Genomic DNA, 21967 nt, shown 5'->3' with positions numbered 1-21967 from the left:
GGCAGGCATGGCCTTGAGAACTACCTGTGAGGCTGCCTCAGCTCTAGGGCTGGCATCTCCATCAGGGCGGCAGCTCACGTCTGCATCTGCTCTCATCGGCATCCCCCGGGGGCTGCCCCGGCCCCGGCCCCAGAGATCCTGATTCAATGAGTGTAGCTGGGACACCCCAAGAGACCGCACAGTGCAGCGGAGGCCAGGAAGCACACTTTAGAGACTGCAGTCCCAACGCTTCCACACACAGGGGTTCCCACACCCCATGAGGCCGTCTCCACCCTGAAGCACTCTGATGCCTCGCTCTGAACGGCACCAGGAAAGGAGCAGTCCGGCTTCAGAGGCCTGGTGTGACGGAGGTTCCGTCCTTCAGAGGCCTGCCGGGAGCCTGAATGCCTGTGAACAAGCCTGAGCCCAAAGGAGCCTCCCACCCTCGGCGCCTGTTGTCCTTAAAAGGGCCATGAAGGGCACGGTGCACCAGTAAGGGTCTCGAGATGCCCCGTTTCCCCATTTGATAAAATCCACTTTAGGGGACACTTCCCTGGCAGTCCAGTACCTAAGACTTCACCTTCCAATGCAGAGGTTGTGGGTTCAATCCCTGGTCAGGCAGCTAAGATCCCACAGGCCCTGTGGCCAAAAAAAAAATCCAAAACATAAACAACAGAAACAACGCTGCAACAAATTCAATAAAGATTTTCAAAATAGTCCACATTAAAAAAAATCTTAAAAAATTAAAACTAAACTAAAGTCTACTTTGGGTTGTCAGCGTGTGAATGGTGGATCTTTCTGTGAGAAGAAATGGAGGGGGAACCCTGGGGGCAGGAGGACACGCTGAACGTGAGGAGTTGGCTCATCCAACGTGTTTACAACGTGCAATTCAGCTTGTGAACACCCACCCCGCAGGGTGACGGTCTTGTGAATGACACCCACTATGGGGGGCAGACTGCCACGGTGAGAGCCGGTGGTCAGGGTGGCGTGTGGGCCAGCCGTCCGGGCGCCTGCAGGCGGGCCCCTGGTTTTGTCATTGTTACTAGTCTGATACAGCTGGATTTCTTCTCTTCCTCCCATTTTTCCCGTATTGCAAAACTGGGATACTTCGGCTTTCTCACTAATTCTGTCTTCATTCTCATTCACGTCTCAACTGTTAGTAGTGGAGACTTGTGAATGCCAGCTCTCTCCATTGAAACACCTCCGTTCCATGGCTTTCAAGGTACCACGTTCTCCCGCTTCTCTGCCAGCTTCCCTAGCTGTTCCTTTCCGGCCTCCTGCCGGGTCACCTGTGGACGGGGCTGCCCAGCGGGATGAGGAGAACGCTCTCACTCCTCTCTGCTTCAAAGCCTGATTCATCACAAGCTCTTAACAGAGTCCTGAGAGAGTGAAATGAATATACACAGCAGGACCATTTATTTCAGTTTTGTCCTTTAACGCTCTCAACAATCTCATTTTAGGGGTCATTTCCAGGTGGGGCAGTGGTAAAGAGTCTGCCTGCCGATGCAGGAGACACAGGAGATGCAGGTTTAATCCCTGGGTCGGGAAGATCCCCTGGAGGAGAAAATGGCAACTCACTCCAGCATTCCTGCCTGGAGAATCCCATGAACAAGGAGCCAGGAAGGCTACAGTCCACAGGGTTGCAAAGACTCAGACACAACCAAGGGACTGAGCACAAACAAGTGCACACACGCAGAACATTCCAATGACACCCTTCAGATTCCCAAATGCCAGAGAAGACCAACATCAGCAGCTGAATTTTGTCCTCCAAACATTCATAGGCTAACCACCCAGAGCATCTCAGAAAGTGCTATGTTTAGAGACACGAACTCTAAAGAGGCGATCATGTCCCCGTGAGGCTGTTAGGTGGTCCTGATCCAATCTGACTGGTTCCCTTATAAAATGAGGGGGTCAGGACACACAGAGGCACCAGGGATACATGTGTGTGGAGAAGACCACAGGAGGACCCAGTAGGGGCAGCCGTCTGCAGGCCAATGATAAAGTGTTCGGAAGAAACCAAACCTGCCCACACCTTGATCTTGGACTTCCAGCCTCCCGATTTGTGAGAAAATAAAACGCCTGTTGTTTAAGCCCCTCCCCCATTGATGGTCCCTGCCCTGCAGTCCCGGGACCAGCGATGGCCACCATCAGTTACACGGGACCCACTTTCCCCGAGGATATCATGTGTGTGTGCACAAGGGTGTGCACTTGTTCAGGAAATCTAATCGGAGAACTTACAATTTTCTCCAAAAATGAGCTTCATACAGTTTAGACATGAGAAAAACACAATAGATCCCTCTACCCACCCCCCCAAACACACACACACACACACACACACACACACACACGCGTGCACATGCACACACAGGCATGCATATGCTCTGCCCAGAGTCTGCCCACCTCCGTTGACAGCACTACGTCCCCTGGATGCTCAGGCTCAAGTCCCTGGCATCACCCCCAACTCTCCGATCTTGCTCATCCATCCACTGGCAAACACGCCGGCTCCATCCTCAAAACACGCCCAGCATCCGACCACTGCCAAGCATCTCCCAGTGGTCCAGCCATACCACCTGTGCATAGTCCCTGTAACAGCCCCGGAGAGGTCGCTCGGCTTCCACCCGCCCCACAGTCTGCTCCCTGCACAGCATCCAAACTCACCCTTCCAAAATTTAAGTCAGATCATGTTACCCCCTCAGCTCAAAACCAGCCAGGACCTCCCCGTTTCACTGAGGCATGTAAAGTAAGTCCCCACAGTGGTCCATGAGATATGCAACCCCCCCCCACCCACCCACTGCTGGCTCCATCTCCCCTCTCTTCCCCAACAGCTCTGTCCAGCCCACACTGCCCCCACCCCAGGCACCTGGCAGGCTCCCGGGATGAGCCAGTGCCCCACCTCTCCTCTCTAGACCACCCCCCCTCAGGTGTATGAAGGCCCAGATCCTTCACCTTCTCATTTCTCATTCACATTTCTGTCCACCTGCCACGCCCCAGCACGACCTCATCTGATCACTATACTTCAGACTGAAGTGTTCTCCCCAGAAGCAGCCCCCCCACAACTTGTATGTGATGTTAGTTGCTCAGTCGTGTCTGATTCTCTGAGACCCGCCAGGCTCCTCTGTGCGTGAGATTCTCTAGGCAGGAATACCGGAGTGGGCTGCCATCTCCTCCTCCAGGGGATCGTCCTGACCCTGGGACTGAACCCAGGTTCTGCCGCATTGCAGGCATATTCTTTCCCACTTGAGCTACAGCACCTTTATTTTTCCCTGATAAAGGAACACATCTTTCCTCTTGCTGTGTGATCTGCTCCTTCAGGCTTATATTTACTGGAAGGTAAACTCCATGAGCCAGACTCTGTCTGGGTTTGCACTTCCGGGGTCCCCAGTGTCCGGGACGGCGCCCGGCACAGAGCGGGAGCTGAGAGGACGCCGCTGCTAATGCCCATGTGACAGCCTCGGGATTCACCACACGTCCTCTCAGGAAGCCGTGGTGAAGAGGCATCCTTTCACCGTTATTTCTGGGGAAGAAAGTTAACCTACATTCAGACGCCAGCTCACACTTCCCGTATGACGCTTCCTTTCTGAAGGATTATCTCATTTTATCCCTCCCCTCAAGCTGATAACTCTAAAGAGCTTAAATTTTATTCCCCAAAGCTTGTGCTTTAAGATTTACTCACGATCTGCCCCCAGAGACTTATTTACTGGGTTGATATTTGAAAAGCACTATGAAATCAACTATATCCTAAAACACAGTATTGCTTTAGAAAGACAATTTCATTCCAACCGACACCCCCAAAGAGATGACCATTCCACTTCCCAGTGGTAGCTGTGGGTCCAGAAAGAAAAGGATGAGTTTCCTTTATTTCTGCTCCTGCTCGGTCCCACGGGTCCCAGGTCCCAAGAGCACTGGACATCCAGTTTCTGTGACAGGAGTGAGGACAGGGTCCCCCCCACCCCACCAAGGCAGGGGGGACTATCACGTGCAAGGTCATGACAGAGTCTGCACCAAGTTCAAAGGCGGAACAAGTGAGTCTGGGGCCAGAGAAACGAGCATCTAAATCGCAGTTAACATGATGAATGGAAAGTCAGTAAGAATGATGGGTGAAATCTCAGACAAGAAAAACGGGCGGGCCTTGAAGGACCCCGCTACTCTACTCGTAAACGCCAGCAGGCGCGAAGTCACAGCACTAACAAATGAGCCTGCAGCTTCCACCACGGGGCATGGTCCTCATCTGCCACTCGGAGTTCTCAGCACAGAATTGCCTCTTCACTCGCCAGCCAACCGCGAGACTCTTCCCCTGCCTCCATCTCCCCAGAGGAAGACACTGCAGGGATCGCGAAATCGTTGCACTCCCAGCCACAGGAGGCTTGGGGCTTGAGAATAAAAGCACCACAATATTGTAAAGTAATTAGCCTCCAATTAAAATGAAAATTAAAAAAAAAAAGAAAAGAGAAAGAAAAAAAAATGGAACACGGCGGCCCCAAGGCAGGAACAAAAAAGAAGGAAAACTCACATTCTAAGATGTGCTGAAATAAATGTGAATACTGATAGTCATCCCAGGTTCAAAATTCCCTACATTATACTTCCCAAGAGACACTCTCTGACATCAACACACACAGCGCGCACAAAACTACGACTAGTCTACTTAATACAGACACTGAAATGTGACCGTCGATAACCACAATATTAATAACTGGATTAGAACCGAACTCTAACTTTGTGAGGAGAACTTTTCAAAACTTCTTCCCTGGAAAACTTTTAACTTTGCTTATATTAAATGGTATTTTGGAGATGGGTCAGGAAAGGGAAATGAACTTACCACAACTGTTGTGTCTTAGGGAAGATTAATTATAATTCAGGAGAGTGTTAAGAAGCGAGGGAAGGAGTCTAAAAGATGTCTGGGGCTATAAAAATGCCTCCCCCAGGCCTACCAACAAATAACAGAAATAGTAGTAATAATTAACACTGACTGTGCCGGGGGCTGCTATAAAAGTATTATCTGTATGAACCCATATATTCCTTGAGACAATCCCATGAGGCACTAGTAATGTCCACTTGGCGGCTCAGAGGTAAAGAATCTTGCCTGTAGTGCAGGAGACCCGGGTTTGATCCCTGGATCAGGAAGATCCCCTGGAGAAGGGAATGGCCACCCACTCCAGTATTCTTGCCTGGAGAATCCCATGGATGGAGGAGCCTGGCGGGCTACAGTCTATGGGGTTGCAAAGAGTCGGACACGACTGAACGACTTCTCACTCACTCACTGTGCAGACAGATGAGTGAAAGTCACTCTTTTTTCTCTTTACAGGCAAAGAGTCCACGCAGTCCCCCACTACCACAAAGTGTGCAGCTGAGTCTCCCACATTTGGGGAACTCACAGGGGTCAGCACAACCAAACTGTCATGGATAAGCCACACGCCCTGGGAAAGCCAGCTCCGTGCTCACAGCATTTCCCATGCCAGTTAGCTAAACGGCTCAGCTGAGATCTAAATCCAGGCAGCCAGGCTCCCAAGCCAAACTCATGAAAGAAGCCAGCAGAAGGATGGGTAGTCTAATATACATTCCCAACTGTGACACTGTGGAAAATGTATACTGGTCTCTGCCCTGGTTCCCGGGGACCCTTGGGATGTCCTGGGTGACAGGCGCATCTTTTGTTCTGTTGAGGTAACTCTGGGTGGGCTGCTGCTTGGGAGCTGGTCAATGGAAAGACAGAGTTGTGACTAGAAGCTTGGGAGTTTTCAGCCCCACCCCACATTCTCTGGAGAAGGGCTGGGAGTGGGGTTAACAATCCATCAGGCCTGTGTGATGAAGCCTCCATAAAGATCCCAGAGGCATGGGGGTTCCGAGAGCATCCAGGCTGGTGAACAGGTGGAGATGCTGGTGGGCAGGTGGGACCCAGAGAGATCGGGGGAGCTCCCCTCTCCCCACAGGCCTGCTCTGCAGATGGCTCCAACCCGGACGCTCATCAGCAACCTCCAACACATCCTTCCATAAAAACCAGCAATCGAGTAAAATGTCTCTCTGAGTCCTGTGAGCTGCTCTAGGAAGTTAACTGAGTCCAGAAGGGGACGTCGGAACCTCCAGCCTACAGCTGGCTGGTCAGAAGCACGGGTGATAACCTGGGGTCTGAAGTCGAGGAAAGGGGCAGTCTTGTGGGACTGAGCCCTTTACACCCATGGAATCCGATGCACCTCCAGGTAGAAGGTATCAGAACTGAGCTGAACTGCAGGACACCCAGCTGGCATCGGAGAAAGGCCTGCTGGATGAGTGGGGAAGACACACACATACACACAGACACACACACACATATACACATACACACACAGACACACACGCATACACACACAGACACATACACAGCCACACACACAGACACACACAAAGACACACATGCATACACACAGACACACACGCATACACACACATACACACACAGATACATACACAGCCACACACACAGACACAAAGACACACACGCATACACACACAGACACACACACAGACACACACGCATACACACACAGACACATACACAGACACACACACAGACACACACAAAGACACACATGCATACACAGAGACACAGACGCATACACACACAGACACACACACATACACACACATACACATACACAGCCACAAAGACACACACGCATACACACACACACACACACGCATACACACACAGACACACACACTGTAATTGGTGCAGAGCTCTTTTCCCTGCCCATGAATCACAGCAGAATGGGAGGGTTTGCACTTTACATAGACCAAGATTGTAAAAACTAATTATATGCAGCTGTGATTGCAAATATGTCCAAGAAAAGACTGGCTCCCCTTTAAAGGGCAGAAAATGCATCTCCTACAGGTGAAGCATAGAGACGAGTGAGGGGGGCCAGGTCACCAGAGACGGGCTAACAGCAGAGAGAGCCCCGTGAAGCAGAGGGTAAGGTGTCCCTGGAAGAGGAGGAAGATGGACCACAGGCGTGAACAGGGATGGTTACTACGAGAGAAATGCCAAACGCACATTAAATTAACTTTCTACTTTAAAGACTCAAACACAGAGATACAGAAGAATAAAAGTGTCACATGAAATCATCACTGTCACTTACTGAATAGTAAGTACAGTGCTTATTTTTATGTTCAGACCTTAAATTTCTAGTCACTCTCTCAGACGAAAAAATCAAATGAGCAAAACTTGACTCATCACACTGCAGAGCCACCCTCTTCTCCGTTTCAAAGGAAGCTTTCGCCTTCCTCCCGTGCAGGCCAATCCCTCCACCTGCGCTGCTATGTGTTCATGTATTCATTCAACAAACATCGCCAGCACCTCTGTACCAGAGACTCCACTTAAATGTCAGTGCTACAGAGGGATAGGAGAAGTGGTCTCTCCACTCAGGCTGGTGGGGGACGCATAAAGCTTCGCCATCACAGGACACGGGCGTCGTGAAAGAGGAGGACATGGGGGTGGCACCAAATACCCCATCTTGGGTTTTCACTGGCTCCCTCGACAAATTCATCTTTCTCTAGCCCTATGAAGGAGTCGAGGACTTCCCTGGGGGTCCAGTGGTTAAGACTTCGCCTTCCAATTCAGGGGACACGAGTTCGATCCTCTGGGAAGATTCCACAGGCCGAGGGGCAACTAACCTGAGCCCACACCTATCGCAGTATAAGCACCCCAGAGCCCATGTTCTGCAACGAGAAGCCTGACTGCGGAAAGTGGAGAGCAGAGTCGACCCGTGCCAACTAGAGAAAAGATTGCAGCAACAGAGACCCAGCCCAGCCAAAAGTAAATAAACAAAATTTAAAAAAGAATAACCCATTCACTGAAAAAAAAAAGAGAGAGCTGAGTACCTCTCATTTTAAATTTAAAACAAACAGGACCTCTCCCCTTCTATCTTCTTGCTGGGAACCTTTCCCTTGGGAAGCAAAGCCGAGCTGTTATCTCTCAGCTGCGATGACTCACTGACAGTTTCCAGCCCTACCAGTTCTACCCGCAGCCTCTCTCCGCAACTTGAATGGCACCAACAGACACGAAATTCTGCTCCAAGCTCAGAAAATGACCCATCGCCTCCCTGGACTAATTACTGCCTGGGCCAGCTGCCTTCATGGGCCATCTGCTCTCTTGATGTCCCCAAATATCTCTCACTTCTGGATCCGCGGGTGAGAGCCGAGAGCATCCAGCAGCCAGCCCTGACCAACAAACAGCCCTGCTCGCCCACGTGACTGCCCAGCTCCTCGTGAATCAGCACGCGGAACAGTCCCGATTTAGGCAGCTAAATATATGGCGCATTGTACAGACCTAGCTACAGATGGAAAGCCACAGATGCGAGGCTGCCGCAGCTCACACTGACTTTCACAAGACCTATTTTTGGAAAAGATGGGAAAGGGGAGAGACAGGCTTTAAAAAAAGGCACCATCGACAGTAGGGTCTTTTTCCAAGAGGAGGAAGAAGAGGTGCCTTGTTCTCCTCTTTCTTCACATTTGAAGCAGCCTGTTCCTCCTAGAGAAGTCCCAGGAAGGCTTTAAGGAAAGTTAGAAAGCAGAGTAAGATGCCACAGGGACCAGGATTCAGGGAGACAGCATCAGAGCTGCGGGGCATCAGTGGAACGCAGGCTCCGCCAGGGGCCAGGAATCCAGGGCCAGGGTTCCGCAGAGCTGATGAGGATGACTGCACGGCTCCTGCCGGGTCCTGCCCTCCAGCCAGACACCTGCCACCCACCACGACAAGGGCAGACACAAAGAAGCCATGCTCAAGCCTCTTCCAAGAGGTTGGTCATCGCCTTCCCAAGAATGACCCTCGCTTCTGCAGGCTGGCAGCCTCCTCCAGCCCTGTTATTGAGGGTCAAGACTGCTCAAGAACGAGAACATGACCTACAATGTTATTTTTCTCTTGAGTCTCCAGAAGCAGGACAGAAATGCACAAACACCACCACCCTGGATTCTGCGCCTGTCCCAAACATTAGATTCTGTCACTTTGAGATCAGACATACTTTCTTTTTAATCATGTGAACATCATTCAGGCGCTGCTATATCCTTTTGCAAAGTATAAGAGCAACAGATTGTTCAAGTAGGATGTCCGGAAACACAGCATCACCTACAATTCCACCACTTGCAAATAAAACTATAAATGCTTTGATACAGTATTTTCATCCTCTTAATTTTTATAGTTAGATGTAAACTTTATCAGTACTTTCACAGCTAAAATTACAGTTTTTCCATGACACAGGCTATGTCTCATTATATTAGTAGTTAATAAATGATTTTTGGTTTCTGAACAATAGAATACATTATGCAAAATGCCAGGCTGGGTGAATCACAAGGTGTAATCAAGACTGCTGGGTGAAAAATCAACCACCTCAGATATGCAGATGATACCACTCTAATGGCAGAAAGCAAAGAGGGATTAAAGAGCCTTTTTATGAAGGTGAAAGAGGAGAGTGGAAAAGTTAGCTTAAAATTCAACATTCAAAAAATGAAGTTCTTGGCATCCAGTCCCATCACTTCCCCAAATAGATGGGGAAACAATGGAAGCAGTAACAGGCTTTATTTTCTTGGGCCCCAAAATCACTGCAGATGCTGACTGCAGCCATGAAATTAAGAGACACTTGCTCCTTGGAAGCAAAGTATGACAAACCTAGACAGCATATTAAAAAGCAGAGACATCACTTTGCCGACAAAGGTCCATCTAGTCAAAACTATGGTTTTTCCAGTAGTCATATACAGATGTGAGAGTTGCACTGTAAAGAAAGCTGAGTGCCAAAGAACTGATGCTTTTGAACTGTGGTGCTGGAGAAGACTCTTGAGAGTCTCTTGGACCACAAGGAGATCCAACCAGTCCATCCTAAAGGAGATCAGTCCTGAATATTCATTGGAAGGACTGACGCTGAAGCTGAAGTTCCAATACTTTGGCCACCTGAGGTGAAGAGCTGACTCATTGGAAAAGACCCTGATGCTGGGAAAGGAGAAGGGGGCAACAGAGGATGAGTTGGTTGGACGGCATCAACGACGCAACGGACATGAGTCTGAGCACGCTCTGGGGGAGAGTGGAGGACAGGGAAGCCTGGCGTGCTGCAGTCCACGGGGTTGCAAAGAGTCGGACACGACTGAGTGACTTAACAACAACATGATTTTACCAGTCTCCTCCTGTCAGGCATCTGGGCTGTTTATATTTTTTTCACTATTACAACCATTTCTACAGTGAACATTCTTAACGTAAACATTCATGGGCATTTTGAGAACAAGTTTTCAAAAATGAAAATACTGGGAAAGGTATGAACATTTTAGCAGCTCTTCTCACAAACTGCCTTACAGAATGGCTGTATCCATTTATATTCACACTACTAGGTATAAATGTTAATTTCACCTCACCTTACCAATGTCATGGACTGCAATTTTTATTATGGCAATTTAATATTCAATTTTTGTTTAATTTTTATCTATTTCTCACTTTTGCACGTGATTTTCAAGCACTCATGTCTCTTCTTTATGATCTGTTCGTATCTTTTGCTCATTTATATTTCATAATATTTGTCTGGACTTAAAAGTTTAAGCAAGAACTGCTCTCAGGTTGATTGTACCTTTAGCCATATAAAGTAGGGTCTGTTTAGATCTCACTCTGAGCATTTGATGTATGCCTCTCTCTTATTCACTAGTCTGCAAAGGACATGACTGATTCTGAATAAATTTGGCACATAATTGAAGGGTATGAGACATACTTTTATATTCACACACTTTATGTGAGGCCACACAGTCTGCTATTTTTCACGAATTCCAGTGTCGTTGAGTTTGTGGGTAGAGGTTACTGAGATGAATGATTTCATTAAACATGGAGAGAAGGTCAAAGCATACTCCATACTATTAATAAACTCTACATATTCAAAAGTTGAGGAGGTTCAACCATGAACTTGAAAATGAATAAAAAGTTCAAACTATCGCCTTTTGGGAACACTGGCAACTAGTGAGACTCTCTTAGGAAATGGCTGGAATTTCATAGGATTTCAGTAACAAAATATTACCTACATGAGAACTACGGGGACTCCTTCCAGAGAAGCCCACAGCCCTCATCCTAAGGCCTGCCAGCACAGCCCCCAGGGCCATGCCCGATGCATAGCAGACATTCAGTAATGTCTGTTGAATAAACACCTATCCCCAGGGTGCCAAAAAAGGTCCATCTAGTCAAAGCTATGGTTTTTCCAGTAGTCATGAACGAATGTGAGAGTTGGACCATAAAGAAGGCTGAATGCCAAAGAACTGATGCTTTTGAGATATGGTACTGGAGAAGACTCTTGAGAGTCCCTTGGACTGTAAGGAGGTCCAACCAGTCCATCCTAAAGGAAATCAGTCCTGAATGTTCATTGGAAGGACTGATGCTGAAGCTGAAACTCCAATATACTTTGGCCACCTGATGTGAGGAACCAACTCATTAGAAAAGACCCTGATGCTGGGAAAGATTGAAGGCAGGAGGAGAAGGGGACGACAGAGGATGAGATGGTTGGATGGCATCACCGACTCGATGGAGAGAAGTCTGAGCAAGCTCTGGGAGATGGTGATGGACAGGGAAGCCTGGCGTGCTGCAGTCCGTGGGGTCACAAAGAGTCGGACACGACTGAGCGCCTCAACAACCACAAAGAGTGCCGACCCCTCCTGACCTGATTCGGATCGCGTCTCCCGCCGCTTCCCTGTGTCCAGCTGGTTCCTGCACCCCATCCCTGTTGGGGCCCCTGAACTCTATACCACGTGCTCCGCATGGCCACCCTGCCATGTGCTGCCAAGCCTCTGTGGGGCCTGACACCCGCTGGACTGGGCTTGGCCCTCAAAGCTTTTGTCCCTTCAACAGCAGCAGGAGGCCCAGCTGTGTTTTGGCCTCACATCTGGCCCACCCTGCAGCCAAGCTCCCAGGCCTCTGCCAATGGTCACCGACCAGCGATGGCACGCAGGCTTTTGGTTCTTATGCTTGAATGCTTGGCCTCGGGCCAATGACAGTGTGTTTGGAAGATGATTTCCAAACTGGAAACGCATTGTTAAGGCAGTCAGTTGACTATGGTCAGAAACATGTAAGCAGGGATTCTTTGTCTTCCTGTCGGTTGAATTAATCTTAGAGTAAAAGTAAGATATGGGTCTTCATTCTTCCAGCCCCTGCCCCACTTCCCCATCCAGTCTCTGCCTGTATTGGTGTCTCATATAAAGAAAGACATGATTTAGCACTTACATAAAGGGGAAAGAGGTTTGACATCAATAAATACCACTGCTGCCTAAAATCCTCTTTTGAAAAAGCATGATATAAGTATATTCCTGGCAGCTTGTTCATTACACACTCTGGAGAAATGCCTATGGAAAAGTCCAGGGGACCTCCCTGGGGGCCCACTGCACCCCATCCTCCGTACTTCCACACAGGGGCAAGGGTTCGATCCCTGGTTGGGGAACTAAGATATTGCTGCCTCACAGCATGGCCAAAAAAAACAGAAGCCCAGGATTCTATTTCTGCTGTTGTTCAGTCGCTAAGCTTTTGGTTGGACCCCAAAGCTACCAGCTCCTGATGTACTGAGCCCTACCCTGCCCTCCTGTTCATGACTGCAGGTACGCTGCAGGAGCCTTCACCACCTCAACTATTTTTAAAGCCTTTTCATCGATCTCCCAGTCCTTGCATTTTTTAAAGGACAGAGATTATATCATATTTATTTTTAAGTAGCTTTACTGAGATGTAATTCACATACCAAACAATTCACTGTTTCAACTGTACAAGTCACTTTTTCTTTTTTTTTTTTTACTATATTCACAGTTTTGCAACCACTACCACCATGGCATTTTGGAGCATTTCATCTCCCTAAAAGGAAACTCTGTAGCTATGTTAGCAGTCACTCCTCACCCTCCCCACCCACCTACCCACCTGAGGTCCTAGGCAACCAGCAATCTACTTCCTGTTGCTACAGACTTGCCTCTTCTGGGCATTTCATGTAAGTGGATTACACAATATGTGGTCTTTTGTATGCGGATTCTCTTCACTCAGCATCATGTTTTCAAGGGACATACACTTTGCAGTGTGTATCAGTCCTTTGTTTCTTTCTATGGCAAATAATGTTGCATGGAAAAGTCATATTGTGTGTATCAGTCCGTCCACAGGTGGACATTTGGGTTGTTCCCACTAACCAGCTGTCATGAGTATCTGTGTCCAAGTTTTTGTGTGAATGTACATTCTCCTCTCTCTTGATTCACACTTTAAGCAGAACCACTGGGTCATGCAGTAACTATGTTTCCTATGTCGAGGAACTGCCAAACTATTTCCCAAACTCTCAGCCCTCTCAAATATCCCCCTACCCTGCTATCACAGTGACCAGGCTAGAAACCAATGTAGCCACAATTAAGAATGGTCAATAATGGTACATGCCCTGCAGGGTAAACTAGAAACCCTAAAATGCACATAAACTCGTGATGATTTTGGTACTAATTCTTCAGGATCACCATCTTGCCACACCTCCTCCCACCCAGAGCTACATCCTCTTACTTAACACTCCAGCATCCTGCCTGCAGCTCCCCGAACATCCCAGGCTCTCACACGCCTCCAGGTTCTGCCTTCGTCACTTCTGCTGTGCAGAGCACCTCCCCGGCCCGAGTCTTCTCCGTGAAGACTGTTCTGACCCTGCCACGGATGGCCAATCTCTCCCCACTGGACCACCTTAAGGTGTGACTCTGCTGTCATCACCTGTGAGGGGCAGGAGTCATGTGTGACTTTGTTCTGCCCCCAGCATGAACAGATACCTGCTCACGGGTCCCACAATGAACGAACAGACTGAACATCCAAGCCTTCAAAAACCTCAGAGCTTAACTCTCCTATTACCCATCTAGCCCTCCATTTAAGAAACTATGACACTTGGTGGGACTTCCCTGGTGATCCAGGGGTTAAGAATCCGCCTTCCAATGCAGAGGACTCGGGTTTGATCCCTGGTCAGGGGACTAAGATCCCACACGCCAGGGAGCAATTCAGCCCATGTGCCACAACTGAAGAGGCCATGTGCTGCAACGAAAGATCGCACATGATGCAATGAAGAGCCCGGTGAGCCACAAACAAGGCTCAACGCAGCCAAACAGATGCAATAAACAAACATTAAAAAGGCAGCGCTGACACTCCCGGCCACATCTAACCCAACCACCTCCTCCTGGAATCTCATTTCGCCTCCACTCTGACACTCTGCCATCAGTGTCCTCCCCACAAACGCCCACCTGCACATGAAGTCACCTCTCCAGATTGTGTTTTCCAGACCAACTGATAAGCTGACGGAACCTCCAAGGATGGAAAAGTCTATTCCTTCCCTTCATCTACGTCCACAGCAAAGATGGGGCTGAGGGCAGGACAGCCAGGCAGGACGCAGGCCGGCGTTTGCACGGTGGAGCCACTCCCCTTGAGGTCCACCCCTCCTGCACCTCGGCTCCTTCGGGTCCTTCAAGGAGGATGAAGCCACCGGGGCCAAGTTTCAGCAGCCCGGGGAAGCCCACCTCCCTGCAGACCCCGCCCACTTCTGATCAGCAGTCCCAGTGGAAGCAGACAGATACGGAAGAGAGATGCTTTACAGACCCTGGGGACTGCCGATACTCTAAGCAAAGCGTAAGGGGTAATCTCACCACTGCCCCCCAAAAACTCCCATCCCTGAGTGAATCGAATAGAGCCTGACTAGTGATGCAGGAAACTCTGGCTGCTGCTGACAGAGACATTTACAATGTAAAGGACCTGGGTGGGGGTGGTGCTCTCTACAAAAGGGTTGTATTCAAGAGTGTGTGCAGGAACTTCCCTGCTGGTACAGTGGATAAGAATCCGCCTACCAACGCAGGGGACACAGGTTTGGTCCCGAGTCCCGGAAGATCCCACCGGCCACAGGGCAACCAAGCCCATGCGCCACAACGACTGAGCCAGCCCTCTGGAGCCCACGCTCCGCAATAAGAGAAGCCCCATGCAACAAGAAGCCCGCAAACTGCAAGCTCTCCATCCTGTCCTGCCTGCAGCCACCTCCCCGAACCATCTGCTCTTCCCCCCACACTCCGCCCACCGCATAGAATCCCTGCTCTTCCTAATTTCTGCATCAAGACCCCCAGAGGCCCCCCAAGTGCCTGGAAACACACCTGAACACCTATCTTACCTTTCCTTCCCAAGTCACAAAAAGGCACGCCAAGTGTCATGGTTTCAAGCACCCAGCCCTCCAGACACCCGGCCCTGGGACTGGGCTTGACTTGTCTAGCAAAGCTTAGCATCATGGTCCACAGGGCATCCCTGGAGGTTAAGCTGAGGCATCAACAAAGGATGTGGAACACTCAGGATCCTCATCCCACCTCGGCCTCCTGGGAACCAGCCCCTCCCTGGCCTTGGATGCAGAGCACAGGCGGTCACTGCAGTGGCCACTAAGGTTGTGGAGCCACTTCCATTTCCCTCGTTTTAAAACGGGTCTCAGGGCACCATCAAAGCTTCACTTTCTCGTGACTCTTGGCTCGGCTCCATCTCATCCCCAAATCAAGTCTTTTAGCATCTGACCCTCCCTTGCTTCCACCAACCCTAGAAAAGCTGGAACAAGTGAGCTGCCCAGGCTGGTTCAGAACCACCCCACGGAGACGGCAGACACAGCGCCTCACACAGGGCTCATGTTATCCAGTGTTTAGATGGTTACAATAATAATTCAAGAGCCTACATTGTTTTCCTAAAAGAAATTAACCCTGAATACTCATTGGAAGGACTGATGCTGAAGCTCCAATACTCTGGCCACTCAGTGAGAAGATCTGACTCACTCGAAGAGACCCTGATGCTGGGAAAGATTGAGGACAGGAGGAGAAGGGGAGACAGAGGATGAGATGGTTGGATGGCATCACCGACTCGATGGACATGAGTTTGAGCAAGCTCCAGGAGATGGTGAAGGACAGGGAAGCCTGGCGTGCTGCAGTCCATGGGGTCGCAACAAGTCAGACACGACTGAGCAACTGGACAACAACGAATTGTTTTATGGCTGACCTCAACTGCAGGTCCAAGAGCTCCATTTAAAAAATGCCATCGAAGCCAAAAGTCGTGCCACTCAGACCTGACCAGGAGTCACTAAACCACAAAGGGCAGCGTTCTGTTCACTTGAGATAAACAGTTGGGTTTCCGAACGCACAGGATCTGATCATGTTTTTCTACTTTATCTTCTTTTCCCAGATGGTTGTACCAAAGATTCATGCTATTATGTGAGAATCCAATGCAAAAATCAGTGCCAGAAGAAACATCTGGAAATGGGGGTCAACGTCACTTCCTCTGTGTTTCAGAGATGGATAATAATTCAGTCAGTGTGGATAACAAATTAGACGGTCATCAGCAGGTGTTCCCCCTCTGCAGGTTTCACAGAAATGCAGGAAGTAGCCACCATCAGAGAAGACTCTGTCTGAACCCCACCTTTCCAGAGAGCAGGATCCGGAGGGCCAGGGCACCCCTCATGAATGGTCCCTCAGCAAAGCCGAGAGGAACAAAGCTGAAGCCGTGCTTCATATTTTGCAGGAGGCTGCACCGGGCGGGCCTTGGGGGACATGAAAGTCGGCCTCTGACTAAAGGGCAAGAAGACCCAGCTGCTGGGAGGTGCGGGGTCTGGACCAGGGTTGCCCAGCCCCTCACCCTGGCATCATGGCTCCTGGCCCAGGGCTGGCTTTTCAGTCGACACAACCATTATCATCCGGAAGCATTCTCAGACTTCCATTATTCCTCGTCTAAACACAAAGAACCCCCAGCCTTATCACACGAGTTCAGGGTTCAGCCAACCCGTGACCCTCGTGTGGAGCCCTACAAGGCTGTGGAGCCCAGGTCTGCCTGAAGACTCCCACTCAACTGCCTGCTGACACCCAAACACAAAAGGGTCCAAGGTTAGGTTTACAAACCCAAACAAGTTATCTTAAAGATAGACTTCATCCTCACAAGGTTCTGTTGCTTGTTCTAATTACCATGGAAAGTGAAAGTGTTAGTCACTCAGTCTGACGCTTTGCGACCCCATGGACTACAGCCCACCAAGCTCCTCTGTCCATGGGACTCTCCAGGCAAGAATACCAGAGTGGGTTGCCACGCCCTTCTCCAGGGGATCTTCCCGACCCAAGGACTGAACCCGGGTCTCCCGCATTGTGGGCAGGGTCTTTACCATCTGGGCCAGCAGGGGAGTTGCAAACTTCAGTTTACAAACCTAAACATGTTATTGCAAAGACAGGCTTCATCCTTACAAGGTTCTGTCACTTGTTCTAATTACTATGGTAAAAAATTTTCAAATCAGACCCTTTCTCTTCCCTTCTTTCTCCTCCACGAGGTGTAAATAAAAGCATCAAGAACCAGGATTGCAGAGACCTTCATATGTAACTCAGTCCAACCACCTCTCTGATGACAGAATCATCAGTTACAACTTACCAGCTATCCAGCTGATGACAGAATCCTTGTAGAGATGGAAACCCCACTTTGTTCAGAAATGTCTCTGCCTGACAGTTTACTCCTTGCACTGGATTTAACTCTGCCTTCCTGCAGTTCCTGGCCAGTGGAGTCTTTTGTTGACACCCCATTTACTGAGAAAGTAAAAATTGCCTACATAGTCTTTTGCAATAAGAATGAAAAAGTGGTATCAATCATGTGCATGACAGTCAAATATGTGCAAACACATTTAAAGTGTTTGTGTCCATTTAGTCATCATATGAAATAGCTGAGTAGACTTTTTGCAAGTTGGGAAGGCGTGTGTGGACCGACCTGCCTTCACACACAGGGTGTTACCCACACGGGGCAGTGTGACAAGCGGTCTCTGAGAGGAAGTCAGCCACGCCACAGGGCACATCAGCTCAGAGACAAGAGCTCCGGGTCTCTCCTGACGGAGAACCACAGGCCTAACACTTCAGATACTAGGCACAGAAAAGCAGAGATTTCAAACACGAATGCAGGTTAAAGCCACAAGGGTGAGCATGCCCAAGCGCAGGCACAGATCTGTAATCAAACTTTGAAATGGTTTTGTGTGAGGGGCAACTAGGAGTTCCTTTTAAAGGGTGTTTAATTTAACGTTTTTCCCTGGAAGTCAGTGAGGCAAATAATACTTGTGGAAATGTTTCATAAGCTGTCAGGCACTCTAAAAATGGGAGGCTACAGCCTCATGATATTTTAAACACTAACTGAGTGCTCACCCTGTGTTTATACTTACTAGCTTCCCAGTGTGCTGAGCATTTTAATAACCTCAGAATAAATAAGTAAAAAAAAAAATCCTGACACCTGTGGATGAAAAATGGGCACTTATCTGCCTCTACAAGGAGGAAGTCACTGGCCACTGAAGTCACTGACCTTCAACTTGCTTACCCTGAAAGGGGGTTGAGGTAGAGAGTAAAAATGAGGCACTCAATTCTCTGGGAAAAACTGGTGGAACAGGTCTCAGACAGATAACTTTCAGATGAAGATTTTAGGAGCCCTATTTCCTGTATCTTCTCATATGTGGAAAAGTACCAAAATCATGAACAATGACATCTGCTCCTCGTGACCAGCAGCAACCTTCTGCCAAAATGCATTGTTTCACGGACCCACTTCACCAAAATCACATAGAGCCTGACCTCCACCCCACTTCTTGGGGGGTGTATCCTCAGAGATGGCTAAGATGCTGCCTCCCTGGCTAAAGTCCTCATTTTGCACCCAAATAAAATTTAATTCACAATTCTCAGCCTGTGCTTTTTTTTTTTTTTTTCAGCTGACACATCAAAAGCTTGATCTTGTTTAAGATTTCTTTACCAAGCTCCAGGTATATGAAAACAGATAATATATCAAAACTGCATTAACTTACAGTTCACCTGTAAAGGGAAAAATGGTAAGACAGGAAGGCATCCAGAGGGAACAGGCATGAGGAGCAGAGGGAGGGTTTCTGATACGACTAAAGCCAGTTTGTACTGCCTGCAGGTGGACGAGATGGTCATTACAGAACCCAGTAGGGAGCACGGTGAGTGGACAAGCCACGTGTCTGGGAAGTAGGTCCTATTCAGAAACAGGAGGAAAAGTTGGGCACCCTCAAAGGCAGCTCCTTTCCCGAATTATTAGCTGATTTTTGAATCAGTAACAATGGAAAAATCGGTAAGAAGAGCCTGCAAGAAACTATCAAGATGAGGCTCTTTCTTCTAAAACTGGCACAAACACAAGTTAATACAAGGTTGGTCTGCATCCATGAAGAAAAGAGTCATTCACTCTCTCAGCTTCCAGGTGCTCTGACTGTCTGCACAATGTGACCCAGTGGTTAAGGACCCAGATGCTGGAATCAGAATTCTGGGTTCACATCCCACTGTCACTTGGTAAGGAAGCAATTTTAGGTGATTTACTTAATCTGAGCCTCCATCCCCTCACCTCCCCCCCCCCCCCCCCACAAAAAGGCTCACTGTAAGTGTAAACTTGCTAAAAGAGAGCTGGACCAGCGTAAGTGCTATAGGCACACGTTGGCTATTCCTGTCCTGTCTACAGCCTGATGAAAGGATCCTGTCTCCAAAAGTGCCTATAAGAAGTCACAAAATGGATTTCGGCTTGAGGTGGAGAAGGCGTCTGCTGGTGTAAGCCCAGAGCTGAAGTTCTTTGAAAGGGGCATATGTGTCTCAGACACCCAGCAGATACCTACTAAAGAGGGATTTGCACAAAGGAGACGTGACCTTAACCATAAAGAATGTGACTTTAGCTGACAGTGGGACCTATTGCTGCCGGATCCAATTCCCAGGGCTAATGAATGATCGAAAATCAAACCTGGAGTTGATCATCAAACCAGCCAAGGTCACTCCAGCTTGGACTCCATGGAGGGACATCACTACAGCCTTTCCAAGGATGCTCACCACAAAGGGACCTGTCTCAGAGACACAGACACTGGAGACCCTCCATAATAAAAATCAGACAGAAATATCCACACTGGCTACTGAGTTACAAGACCTGAGTGCCACCACCACAACAGGCCTCTACATAGGAGCAGGAGTCTCTGCTGGGCTGGTTCTGATTCTTATCTCTGGTGGTTTAATTCTCAAACGGTATTCTGATAGAAAAAAGAAGATACAAAATTCAAGCCTCATCACTTTGGCCAACCTTTCTCCTTCAGGGCTGGCAAGTGCAGCAGAGAGGGGATTCACTCAGAGGAAAACATCTATATCATTGAGGAAAATGTATATGAAGTGGAGGATCCATACACGTATTACTGCTCCGTCAACAGTGGGCAGCAATCCTAACAACCTCTGGGCCGCTGTCACCTTTCAATGCCACTAGATTCAGCCACTGCATTTTGGGGCCTGGTGTTGTCTTCTTTGAAAACATGAGATGGCTCAGCTGACTGATTTTAGAAATTCTGTCCTTGGCCACCAAGCAGAGTTTTTCCATATTTTAAAGATAACTAGCTCACTCGAGGATTGAGCTGGGACCTGTGTGGTTATGCACAGGCACTACATTGCCTCTGTGTTCCATCCTCCCAACTCAGAGACTGCTAAGTGGGACATGAGCGCTCAAGTGGGCTTTTACAGAGAGTAAGAATTCTTACTAAGGGATTTCTGGAATTCTAGATATTTGACTACATTGTGTGTCCATGAAACTCCTGAAAATACAGGGGAAATTACGTGCTGAGATATATGTGTGTTTTTTTCCATACAGGAAGTCTAAAGGGGTCACTGATTCTCAAAGAGCTCTGTGATCCACAGAACGGGTTAGGAAAGTACTGGAGTAGGACTAGATCGCCTTGATTCCCTAAAAGCCTCACGTTTTATGCTTCTTGAATGTTGACTCTGCAACAGTAAATGCCAATGCACAGTTCTCCTTGGCCTCAGTGAAGAAGATGGCCCAGCAAGGCCTGTGGTGTGGCATATGCTCCTGGAGAAAAGAGAAGTACACTCAGTGTGTGCTGACCAGTTTTGCTTGGGGTGTACTCAAAGGGAAAGATCTCTGACCGACTTCTCCATTCATGGAGAGAAATGGAGCAGTGTTTTCCATAAAAGAAGAAGCAGTGACTGGGACAGAAACTCTGTTCCCTGGTGGAAAGTAGGTAAAGGTCTCTAGCCGTCTTTATTTGTCAGTTAGGTCTCTTCGTGCTTTGACAATGGTCCTTAAGCTTCAGTGCCAGGATGGGGGATAGTAGGGCCATCTTGCCTGTTTTTTTCCTTCCCAGTTACGGCACAACTCTGACACATAATAGAGATTTACTTATTATCTTTGGAGTGAAAAAATTAAATAAGCAGAAAGGTAAATTTCTGGAAAAACTTTTCCACTGGAGAGTTCAGATAGAGCTCTGTACCTTCACTTGTTGGGGAACTCAAAAATACTCTCAAGCTCCTGTTCCTGGTCTTGTCCAGCTCTTAGTTTCTCAGCATCTTCTTCCAGCTCAGGCCCTGGAAGTCTGTTACTCTCCTGTCTCCTTTCTCCTTTCTGCTGGATGAATCAACAATAGAGACCTGCCTGAAAATGGCCTTCTCCAGGTGATGTCTAAACTGCTACTGTGTTGCATCCGAGAGATGTTGGTCACCAAGGATGCAGGCAGCCTGTTTGTTATAGTGTTCAGGCTGCATCTAGACAGGATTGGGAAGCATTCCTTTTCTACTGGAGATTTGAAAGGGAGATTATTTTGCAGAGTTCCAGGCAGTGGCTTTTAAACAAGCTGAAAAATTAATCTTAAGTGTTTTTAATTTATGACATTCTAGAGACAAGAGGTTTCAGAACACATTTAAATCAGGTCAGTGATTGCCCCACAAAAGGTTTTTTTTTTTTTTCAAAAGTAATTCTTATCCTAAAAAAGTCTTTAAACAAGGATATATATATAAGAACAACTATTGCAACAGTGTTTGTGAGAGACTTTTTCCATGAATTGGGGAATAGCTGATTATTGTGGTATTGTAAACATACTGGAACAGTTAAAAAAAAATCAGGTGGTTTCATCATTGAGTTGTCTTGCTAGTTCAACAGATACTAAGTGCTTACCTTGTGCCAGGTTCTCTGGTGCTGGGATCACAGAGACCAACTAGACACATCCCTGAC

At 48.3% G+C, this 21967-nt stretch overlaps 1 protein-coding gene, 1 non-coding gene and 1 pseudogene across 10 annotated transcripts in view; 1 reads left to right on the top strand and 2 right to left on the bottom strand.

Moving 5' to 3' along the window:
* CSGALNACT1 (chondroitin sulfate N-acetylgalactosaminyltransferase 1) overlaps positions 1–21967 on the bottom strand; it is a 321684-nt gene that overhangs the window by 54358 nt on the left and 245359 nt on the right. The window lies entirely within an intron of this gene.
* LOC139032657 (U1 spliceosomal RNA) lies at positions 5278–5443 on the bottom strand. The gene has a single exon (XR_011485240.1). It is a non-coding gene; the product is annotated as a U1 spliceosomal RNA (small nuclear RNA).
* Positions 18893–20216, top strand: LOC110135574 (hepatitis A virus cellular receptor 2 pseudogene; annotated as a pseudogene).

This window comes from Odocoileus virginianus, chromosome 32, assembly GCF_023699985.2.
Source record: "Odocoileus virginianus isolate 20LAN1187 ecotype Illinois chromosome 32, Ovbor_1.2, whole genome shotgun sequence".
Classification (NCBI taxonomy): domain Eukaryota; kingdom Metazoa; phylum Chordata; class Mammalia; order Artiodactyla; family Cervidae; genus Odocoileus; species Odocoileus virginianus.
This window is presented reverse-complemented; position numbering and strand designations above follow the sequence as displayed.